General features: G+C 37.7%; 1 long non-coding RNA gene across 1 annotated transcript in view; it reads left to right on the forward strand.

Annotated features, from left to right (window-relative positions):
• LOC129036781 (uncharacterized) overlaps positions 1-12,112 on the forward strand; it is a 333,381-nt gene that overhangs the window by 138,007 nt on the left and 183,262 nt on the right. The gene's annotated exons all lie outside the window — the stretch shown is intronic.

The raw sequence follows: 12,112 nt of genomic DNA on the forward strand, positions 1-12,112 counted from the left end.
CTTTACAACTCTTAAGAAATGTAAAGATCCTTCTTAGCTTGAGATATAAGAACAGACCATGCAGGATTGGTCTGTGGGCCACAGTTTACTTACTAACTGTTGTCCTAGAGTAAAAGAAAATGACAAGACATAACAACCAAATGTAATTTGTGAACCTTGATTGGGTCCTAGATTAAAAAACAAAACACCTATAAAAGTCATTTTTGAACTAGCAGGAGAAATTCAAATGTGTTCTGTATATTAGAAGATATTTTTGAATATTGCTTTTCTATATGATCATAGTGTTATGATTATACTGGAAGATGTCCTTCTTAAGCAATGCCTGCCAAAATATTCTGAAGGGAAGCATCATAATGGCCACAATTTACTTTGAAATGTTTCAGGGAAGAAAATAGAAATAAAAGATACTAGGAGTCAATAAGTGTTCGTAAATGATTGAATGGATGTACATCCAATTTACCCATTCTTTTGCAAATGTACTTGGAGAGCTAAAAGATCATAAAAAATCAATTGCCAGATTCTATGCAGAAATGGATGAAATCAAACCTTTGGAATTGAGTTTAGATTTGATTTATTAGTATGTGAAGATTTGGGTCATACTTGAATGGTCGGAGAGGAAGAAAAAATTGATTAGCTTTAGAGTAAAAAGGAGGTGTTAAGAGAAATCATAATGACAAATTATTTTTTGAGTTTCAAATAAGAATGCTGGATCTATAAATTCCACAGAGACTATTACTCAAACATGTTCATTTTGCAGATAAGGAAACCACTGCCTAGACAGGCTTTGTTGTGTGTCAAAATTTATCAAACAGTTAGTGTAAGAACAGGGACTATAATGTACCGTATGTCTGTCTTTTCACTATACTATAGCTACTTAATATAGCTCAAAGTTATAGATGTGATAAAGCCCTCATTGACCTTAATTTATAAGATTGGCTTTCCTAGCAATCCCTTCAAATACAGCAAAATGTTCAATAGGTTTTTTTTTCTATATGTGACTATCACTAGATAAAGACAGAATAAATAACAAGTTGAATAATTTACTAATTTGCTGGAAATTATCCAGTAAATTCAGGCTATGTGTGCAAACGTTAGGGCAAAAGTGTTATTAAATATATAGCCTTCTGCCTCTCAAATAAACAAACTCAGAGGGCACTCAACATTGTGAGGTTAGAGAAAAGAACTCTGGTGTTATTTGTTTGTGGTTTACGTTGTAAAGCACAGAAGTACTTAGACAGGAGATCTATTTGCAAAAGTGTGATTATCTTGTAGAGGCTCCTCCCTAGGTCAGAACAGCTTTTCTTTGCTGTCACAATGAAAGTGGAACTTGATGGCATCTGATGAACGATTTAAAGATATCACATTCAAAGCTAAGGGGAATGAGAGGTAGGATCCTGGGAGAGGGAGGGATTAGAGGGATGTGAGGTACAGAAAATCCACAGTAGAAAGAAACTTAGCAGAGAAGATGTGAAGTGGAGGAGTTTTCCTCCCTTCCAGAGACAAGAGGGATAATTTTACAGTTTGCTTTGAGAGACAGAGTGAAGAATCCAGGTACTCTGAAGATTCACTTGCATTTGATGGATGTGAATTCCCTCCAGTTTTATATTCAAAATTACTTCTTTATTTTTTTAAAAAAAGGAATTGTGAAGATTTGTGTGTTGATAGTACCCTTAAATCTCTAGTAGCTAGAATTAGTAAAGTTCTAATTATCTTATATTGGAGTTTTACATCCAAGGACACCTCTATTAAAAGGAGGTTTCTGTGTGGTCTGTTGTGAAGATGGCTTTGATGTCTTTACCAAAAGGTGTCTTTTCACTGTAAAAAGAATGGAGCAGTGGCTGCCTGTGGCTGCCTTCAGTGTGAGAATGTGCTGGAATATTTTATTGTTGGGTTGGCATTGAAGTTCTGCTGTGAAATGATTTTTATGAATGCTATTCCCTGGGAGGCTCACAGAACTGAGAATTTCATGTCAGGAGGCCATGATCCCATGGAGCAGAAATCAAATAAATAAAGGTCTTGGGGAATTATGGTCTATGGGATATATTTTCTTCTCAAAATGAGTCCATAGTTCACTTTGATCATAAGTTTAAATGGATCATACGAGAGCAGAAAAATACATCTGTCTTTAAGTGGTAACAAACTTCCATTTAAGAATTTCCCCCATAAAAATAATATCTGAGGTCTAAAATTCAAGAAAAAACATAACACAAGAAAAGAGAATAGTTATTATTGTAAAGGAAGATGGTTTAGGATACAGCTTTAAAGCTTTTGATTTAATGATATTTATATTTAGGAAATGGAAAGTGGCAATTTGGAGCATCGTATTCTATAAGGTTATATGCTTGAGGGTTCTTTTCTAACAGCCATATTAATAGGGTTTCTCCTTAAGGAGAAGTAGGTTAATTTCAAGAAAGAAGAGCCAAAAATAGGTTGCCTATAGCTGAAGACCAAGGAACCAACTTTAACTTGAAGCAGAATGGAGAGAACTGCTGGTTATGTTCTGTATCAATGCAATCATCTCTATTGCAGAATAATTTGAAAATATTTTTTAAAATATGAATTATTACCTCCTGACCCAACAAAAATTCTGAGCAAATGTTTAGTAGGTCCAGCTCAAGGAAACCGTATCATTATCTTCTAGGAAGTGTTAGGGAGGACATTTTAGAACACAGTGAGAGAACAATAATTAACAAAAGCTTCATATTCAAATTTGAGACACAGACCTCCTTCAAACATTCCTATTCTGAAAGACTATTAGGCTGACTTATCCATTGATAATAACAATGATTTGGACAACTTTTGTAATATGGATTAAAACTCTAAATAATTGAGACCATTTGTAGTCATTAGCAGAACCCAAGTCATTGAAATATAAGAGTAATACATACGAGATTTTTCAATCTGTAGTAAAAGGAAAATAAAGTTTTGGAGTAAGTTTTTCCTGCCAGAGTGTTATGAGAGTCAAATGTGAGGTATTTGGTAAGAGAACACTGAAAAACTCTACTCTATACAAATATTAGAAAAAATTAATGCCAAGCACTAGTGAATGCCCAGTGTATGTGTTTTTAATGGGTTTTAAGCATTTAAAATTGTCTACTTGTAATTTTTCCATCCTATTGTATAGATAGTCTAAAAATCCACCATTAAATTGAGGTAAATAATAGCAAACACAAACACTGCATGTCATGATGTTGAATGCCAATATTCAAGTGAATCAGGAATATTGCGGTAGAGCTAATAAACTAGGATAATGATAAAATATACAGGTTGATATAATTCTATATGTCTCTTTTAAGAAATAACTCTTTATAATACATTCTAAATTCAGATTGCAGGTGCCTGTCTAGCATGTAAGGCCATGATTTTGGAGCCTTCAGTATCAAAAATAAGTAGAGCAGAACAATGACTACCGTAAGAATAATAATGACTATATGAAGGCAATACAAAATGGTTTATCTGCTTTAGCTCCTGTCATTCCCACAGTTTTGTGGGTAAATTTTTTTTCATTAAAAGCAAGGCTAAGTAACTTGCCCAAGGTCATGCAGTTAATAGCTAACAGAGTTAACGCTAATTCCACTCAGTAATCTTAATCAGCACTCTAGCATTGTAGCTCAAATTAGAGAACACATAGGCTCCTCTTTTCTATGTGGTCATGGGGTAGTCACTAAATTCGACATGTCAACTACCCCTGGTTCAGTGCTGCTTTGAGGGGACAGTGAGTCTTTGGGGTCCCTTTGTATTCTGTTGACTGTGAGAACAGGGACTCGGATTTCAGGGGATTTTGGTTTTACCACCCTCTTCCAGTAGGTCAATGTTGGAGGTGGATAGGGAAGAGGAAAAGTTCAGATCCTTATACAAGACAGATATGTAGGTACCTCAGTCAGTCTGGCAACATGGGCTTCCAGAAAGACCTTCAAAGTGGCCGAAATGATTGGCTCCCCATTCTATGTCCAACTTGCTGAATTGTGTGCATCCAGAGAATACATATGTGGACAAAAGAAATTGACTTCCTGATTCAAAGGAAGATGAACAAGACAGATGCTAAGGAATGTTCTCCCCATTTTTTCTGTAATTGAACATTTTCATAATCTGTCCAGAAGTATTTTTAAAAGTCTTCAGAATCGAAGGCCCCACAAAAATATTTAAAGGAGTTCCAAGTAATTATATCAGTAATCTTCCTGTCCAGACAATTCCCAGCTGAGCAAAATTGTGATATAAAGTTTGGAGAGCAGAGTTGTGATTTACTGTAGTAGTTACCAAAGAGATCCATCAGGTAAATTGGCAATATAAACAGCCAAATGCTCATCTGGAATTTTATTGTGAATTGACATTTATACAGAATATGTACTCACTTTTTTATTGGGGTACTCTTGAAGTCCAATGGGAAATTGCAAGAAAGCAAGATTTAAAAAAACAACACCCAACAGACATAGCAATGTATTTTATTTTATTTCTGCTGTGGATATTTTAATAGATACCTCAAGCTATTTAAACCTAAGCTTACCTCTCAAGTTTCCTTCCATCTCTCACTTCACTTACCAACTTGCAAAGTTTCATCTCTTCTTCACTCCATTTAAAAATGGTTTGGACATTCAGTTTGAGAAAGAATGCACCAGACAATTAAGGAGATCATTCTTTTCCTGCCCTCTAAGATCTATATCTATTCAGTCAAAAATAGTACTGGCAATTCTACATTCTAAAAGCCTCTCAAATCCATCGTTCCTTCTTCATTCTCATTGCCACTGGCTACTTAACTCAGGTCCCAAACACCATTGGCTTGGACTTTTATAACAGTCTCCTATGTCCCTCACTGCTTACATATCTTGAATTTATGTCTTAAATTGCTGCCCCAATTATTTTTCCAAAATCACATATCTAATTATTATAGTTTCCTAGTTACGACACTTTAATGTATTCCCATGACCTAGAGGATAGCCTTAACTTTTAAGCAGGGTATTTAGGCTTCTTTATACTCTGTAAGTGTATAGTGCTTATCTTCTGTGGCCCTCTTCAACTACTTGGCCCCAAAAGCCCACTCCTTAGATAAGCTGTGTTGGGCTGTGCATCTTTCTCTAAATTGGTGACTCTCAAAGTTAAGGGTGCATCAGAATGATGAAGAGAGCTACTAAAACACATCACCAGAACATCTGATTCAAGAGGCCTGAATTGGGTTCTGACTCTGCATTTCTAACAAGTTTCCATGCAATGCTGAAGATATTGGTCAGAGGACCACATTTTATGAATCACTTCTCTAAAGCAAGCCAGATTTTCTATCAGGTGACACCATTTAATTCAGCTCAAAAATCAGAGCTGGGTGTTGGGGCACATGCCTATAATCCCAGCACTTTGGGAGGACAAGGCTGGTGAATCTTTTGAGCTCAAGAGTTTGAGACCAGCCTGGGCAATGTGGGGAAACTCCTTCTTTTGTACTTTTGTGCCAGAAGTACAAAAAATTAGCCAGGTGTGGTGGCATGTACCTGTGGTCCCAGCTACTCAGGAGGCTGAGGTGGGAGGATCACTTGAGCCTTGGAGGCAGAGGTTGCAGTGAGCTGAGATCTCTCCACTGTACTCCTCCTTGGGTGACAGAGTGAGACCCCATCACACAGACACACACACACAAAATGGTTTTTTTTTTTTTTTTTTTTTTTTTTTTGGTGGATCCTGTTTTGACCACTCTCTAAGTGTACATAGACCTTATTTTAAATCTTCAAGCATTATTTATAATACACAAAGTGATGGTTTGTTAATCTGGCTGTCTTCTTCCTTTGAACTCCTTAAGGGTAGAGAGTGTATTATATTCACTTTAATATTCTCAGACTTAGCACAGTAGACAGGAAGTAAATTTCCTTTGCTGAATGAATGAATATTGGCAGTATTATATCTGCATTCCTGACTGGGCTGTTTTCCAGATGTAGAATTGGCCATGCTGTCTGTTAATTTTGAAAGCTGCTGGTACATGTATTTCAGTGACCTTTTGATACCATTTCACATTGCATAACAATTCACCAAAGGGAATTTCAAAGCAATTTGAACCTTACATTCTAATGAACAAAGGAAACATACATGACAGGTAGTCAGAAATCAGTCTGATGAAATTCAATACAACATGAAACAAAAGACTTTAAAATTATGTTGGAAGTTTTATGGGCCCCTGTCTAACATCATTTATTTGCTAAAGGTGTGGCTACCCGACGAGAACATAACTGGGATATTGTGTCAGTTAAGTGAAAAGCATCAGGTGAATGAAAAAGCAGTCAGAACAGTGGCTTGGCAATGTGTTGACTGTAGCTGATTTATTGTTTCACCTTCCACTGGTTTTTCTTTCATTGTGTCAACACAGTTTACAGGGCACATATGGATTTATGTGATCCACAGAGATAAGGAAAGAATTCTTAGGGAAGGCTGAACTCTTTTCTTGCTTTTAACTCACAAAAGTCACTGATCCAAAGTCACTGATTAGGCAACAAGTGTCAAGTAAGGAGTTGGGGCCAAAAATCGTCTATTTGATTGTGTATGTAATAACTGGAACTCTTGCTCAGATTTTCAGAAGAACATTTCGCAACACAGATAGCAAGACCCAGAGGTGTGAAAGAGTGGGACAGACTGGAATGGACTGGGGGTGGGAGATGGAACTGGGTAGCAAAGCTGGTTCCAAATTGTGAGCGGCCTTGCGTGTCATGCCAAGGAGTCTGAATTTGATTCTGCAGGCATTTGGGAGCCACTGACCTAATACCAGTTTGAGAATTAGAGAAGCTAGGAGCAGAAAGACTAATTATAAGGCTACTGCAAGAGATTGGGACTTGAGCCAATGCAGGGAATTGAGGATGGTCAGAGAAAGAATTTATAAAACTTAATGACCATGTTAGTCAGGGTTCTCCAGAGACACAGAACAAATAGAATGTGTGTGTGTGTGCGCACACATGCATCTGAACTGGTTTACTTGATTATGGAGGCTGGCAAGTCCAAAATTAGCAGGGTAGGTTAACAAACTGGAGACCCAGGGAAGAGTTGATGTTGCAGTTCAAACCTGAATTCTGTCTGTTGGCAGAATTTCTGCTTTCCCCTGGGGAGGTCAGTCTATTGTTCTATTAAGGCTTTTAACTGATTAAATGAGGCCCACCCATATTAGAGAAAGTAATCTGCTTTACTAAAAGCCCACCAATTTAAATGTCAATCTCATCCAAAAAACACCCTCATAGAAACATCCAGAATAGTATTTGACCAAATATCTAGGGACTGTGGCCCATCCCAACTGACATATAAAATTAAGCATCACAGTGACTGATTGGATGAAGGGCTTAAGAATAAAGAAAATAAGTAATAGATGGTTCTGCAGTTTTTAGCTTGGATAAATTGAGTGAATGGTGATGCTTTTAACTAAGACAGGATTCCTGGGAAGAGGGCGAAATTTTGGTTAGAGAAGACTTTTTCTTATTCAAGAAGCATTTATTGATCATCAACCTTTCACCAAGCACTAAGTTAAATATTTCTTCTTTTGGTGTATGAGAAGGAATAAGTACGTAGAAAATACCATATGAAGAGAAGCCATTGTGTAATGATTCAGCTGTGCTTTAGAGGCAGAGACACTTAAGCTCTGTAACTTGGACCAGCTGATTAACCTGTCCTAGTGTCATTTACATATATAGTACCTGGCACATGGTAGTTTATCAAGAAATATCTCCAGAATGCTTAGCTATGTTTTTACTGTATTGACTGTTGAAATTAATGTAGAATGCTAAACAAATATGAGACAGAATTTTCCCTGGTGCCATGACAGTCTCAGAGGACATGGTTGCTGGGAGGGTACTAAGTGACTCTGTCTTCTGTTATAGTATGCTTTAGATCCATAGTGGCTTGAAGCAGATAACTCTCAAAGGAACTCTGTTAGAACCAGAGAATAACTCAGGCACTGGTCTCACTAGGGTTTAATATTCACTTGTGTAAACAATATTTAAAATACCTAGTAGTGGATATATAATATTTTATTAAAGTTCATAAAGCTCATAAATGAGTTTAAAATCTAGAAAACAAATTCAGTCTTCTTTAAAATTATTTAATTATAGCTGCTAAAATTACTTACTGATATCCACATTTATATATGTATGAACTCAGTTAATCAGTATGGAAGTAGATTTTACCAGTTGGTGTAATAATTTAGTATACTTTGACTACTCCTTATATGAATAGGTACTATAAACTGGATAGATGATGGATGTTTCAAAATAGAGGTAATGCTCTAAAATAAGGGTCAGAAAACTGTGGCCCATGGGCCAAATATGTTTTACTGCCTGTTTTTATCAATAAAGTTTTATTGGAAAACTGCCACACTCATTTGTTTAGTCTTGTTATCTATGGTTGTATTTGCTCTACAATGGTAGAATTGAGTAATAAGAGACCATATGGACTGCAAAGGCTTTACAGAAAATGTTTGCTGACCCCTGCTCTGAAAGGATTTTGGAAAGTTGGCTTTACACTACAGTTCAAAAAAGTACAGATGCTATAAAGGCCAAGCATAAGGAGCAACTGTACATGTTTTATGCTGGTAAGATGGAAAGGAGAATTGGATGAATGGTGAGACCAGGCAATATAGTTTGGATTTTTGTCCCTTTGAAATCTCATGTTGAAATGTGATTTCCAATGTTGGAGGTGGGGCCTGGTGGGAGATAATTAGATCATGGAGGTGGATCTCTCAGGAATGGTTTTGCACCATCCTCTTGGTGATAAATGAGTTCAGTTCATGTAAGATTCAGTTATTTAAAAGAGTCTGGGACCTCCTGCTTCATTCTTTTTGCTTCCTCTCTCATCATGTGATGTGCTGCTTTCCCCTTTGCCTTCCACCATGATTGTAAGCTTCCTGAGGCCTCACCAGAAGCAGATGCCAGCACCCTACTTCCTGTACAGCTTGCAGAACTGTGAGTCAATTAAACATCTTTTCTTTGTAAATTACCCAGCCCCAGGTATTACTTTATAGAAGCAAGAACAGCCTAATACACTGGGAAAAACTAGAATGTATGAATGGTGTCAAAGGACTGCAGCTGGTAATCCATTCTTGCTTGTTTTTGCCAAAGAGATACACAAAGGGAAATACAAGCCCCAGCGTACCACTTCTTCCAAATTGAGAAAGGAAGCCAGGTTTCCATTTCTTTAATAAAATGTTCAGGTTCTGAGTCATTTTCAGAATAAACCAAAGAGATCTGGCTGCCACCATTTTGCCACCTTTGGCAGTGGGTCACCTGAGGTCAGGAGTTCGAGACCAGCCTGGCCAACATGGTGAAACCCCGTCTCTACTAAAAATACAAAAAATAGCCAGGTGTGGCGGCAGGCACCTGTAATCCCAGCTACTCGGGAGGCTGAGGCAGGAGAATCACTTGAACCCGGGAGGCGGACATTGCAGTAAGCCAAGATCACACCATTGTACTCCAACCCGGGCTACAAGAACGAAACTCCATCTCAAAAAAGAAAAAAAAAAAAAAAGAAACTTGGGGAAATACTATTGTGAAACAATAGATAATAGATGGAATGAAAAAAATGATACAGCTGATTCTGATTTTACAGATTTTTTCTTCTTTATGCACAGGCCTCAGTGGCCAGATTGAAACTAGGCAATGTAAAGAATGACAGACAGCGTGGAGGGAAAAAAGCACCAGGCACATCCATCAATTTCAACATAAACCCTATCACTTCCAAGGAGATGATGTCTGAAAAGAGGGAGGACAGACATGGCAATGCCTGCAGGAGGCTGAGCAACTGAAGGAAGCAGAAAAAATGCATTTACCTGAGCTGCCAAATCACAGCAGATGGTGAGATCTGAAGGGAGATAAACATTAAGGCCTGGAAAGCAAGCAATTCATCCTGTCAGCTTTCAAGGGCTGGTACAGCTGAAAGATCAGCCCAAGAACTAGATGGAAACTGTACAACAGTGGTGTTTGACAACAGTGAAGCCTGTCTATCAGATGGATGATGGAGAGGTAACCTGCTGAGGGGAGTGGAATCCCTTTAGCAATGGGAAGCACCCCCAAAACTGCTTGGGGTTAAAGAGCAGAAATTAACCAGATGTGAGAAATTGAAAGAAAATGGGGCGTGCTGTACAGCAAAAACAAATTGGCAGACAAATGAAGTGATAAGTCTCTTCAGGTAGAATACAGAGGAGTGCGATAGCCTTGAGCTAAGACAGAACCTGTAGGTTCTGGTTTGGTTTTTCTGGTTTCTAGCTCCCAAGGTGACATGGAGGATCTTTAGTTGCTGCCTGAAGCAGCAGGATGATGGAGCTGGGATGGCTGGTTCTGCCGTATAATTTTGAGAGGCTGCCTCAGTCCTGCCCTGTATTCATTCATTTATTTATTGGAGTGATGCTTCTTGCATTTGTTTCACAAATATCTACTTAGATGAGTGCCTTATTGTGTGTCAGACACTGTCCTTGGTGCTGGAGATAGCACACTGAACAAGATGAAGTTCCTTCGTCCTGGAGCATATATATTCTACTAGGGAAGACACCACTTAATAGCTATGTGTTCATTTCTTTATTTTTCTCTTTTATAAAAAGGACATAGTCATATTTATATTTACTTATAGGGGACTGCAAGAATTAATTGAGAAATTTCTATAAGGCACAGCAGAGAGTCTGTCTGAATTACTATAATTAACATGTTTATATCTGTTTCCCAGGCTCTGTTGATATTATCTTATAAACAGATTTGATGATGCCACTCCCTTCTTTGAAGTCTTTTTATTATCTAGAGCAGGAGTCAACAAACTTTTTCTGTAAAAGTTTAAATAGTAAATATGTCAGGTTTTGTGGGCCATGCAGTCTCAGTCACAAGTCTTTAATTCTGCCACTGTAGTGCAAAAGCAGCTATAGTCATATGTAAATGAATGTGAATGACTGTGTTCTTATAAAGCTTAATTACAAAAACAGGTGGTGGGCCAGGATCAGCCCACTGCTGTAGTTGGTCATCCTGATCTAGCCCAGAGCATGAGATTCCAAGTCTTTAGGACTGTATATCATAAAATCTCATTCCCAATTATAATTCCATCTCATGATCCTCTATCCCTGCGATTAAAATAAATAGCTTGATATTTTCTGATTTCATAACATACTTTCTTATCTATCTTTTAATATTTAATACTGTGCTTATTATACATTACTTAAATAATGCAGAGGTACTTAAAATTGAATGAGAGCCTCCTATGCATACTATTGTGTCACTCTAATTTTTCATTCATAAAGATTTCATCTAATACATCGTTTCTATCTCATTCTTTTAAATGGTTGCTTATTAACCCCTGTGCAGATGAATCAGAATTTATTTAACCAGTCACTCTGCCCTTCAAGCTTGCTTACCCTGCACATGTTGCATCTTCTGCCTTAAGAAACTTAATTTGCCTATTTGGCAGTCTTCTTGGGCTCAAGAACGAGGTTAAATGTAAGTTTCTCTGTGAAACCTGCCCTTCACTCTTGGGTAAAATTTACTCTGCTCTCATTTACTTTATATATAATTCCACTATGGCTCTTTAAGAGTCTGGGGTGGACGGCCATGTGCTAGCTAATAGTAATACATAAAATTTAAATAGAGTTTACTAGATGCCAGGTGCTTTTTTTTTTTTTTTCAGTTGGGGGTCTCACTCTGTCACCCAGGCTGGAGATCAGTAATGCCATCAAAGCTCACTGCAGCCTCGAACTTCTGGGCTCAAGAGATCCTCCTGCCTCAGCTTCTTAAGTAGCTGGGACTATAGTCATGTGGTATCACATTTGGCTAAGTTTTAAATCTTTTTGTAGAGATGGGAGCTCACTGTGTTGCCCAGGCTGGTCTTTAACTCCTGGACTCATGCAATCCTCCTACCTCAGCCTCCCGAAGTGTGGGGATTACAGGTGTGAACCATCATGCTTAGCTGCCAGGTACTGTTAAAAGCACTTGATTTGCATTAACTACTCCTAAGGAATCTGTTTTCTCGATGCCGTGATTGGAGCACTGGTTATGATGTGTTTTACTTTAGTATTCTAAATTTTAAAGAAAGTAAGTTGGTTTTTTTTTTTTTCTGTTACTTGAAAGCAAAGGAATCCTACCTTACACAGTATTCAGGATCACCCAGCACTGTGCATTGACTCTGGCAG

This window comes from Pongo pygmaeus, chromosome 4, assembly GCF_028885625.2.
Source record: "Pongo pygmaeus isolate AG05252 chromosome 4, NHGRI_mPonPyg2-v2.0_pri, whole genome shotgun sequence".
Taxonomy (NCBI): Eukaryota; Metazoa; Chordata; class Mammalia; order Primates; family Hominidae; genus Pongo; species Pongo pygmaeus.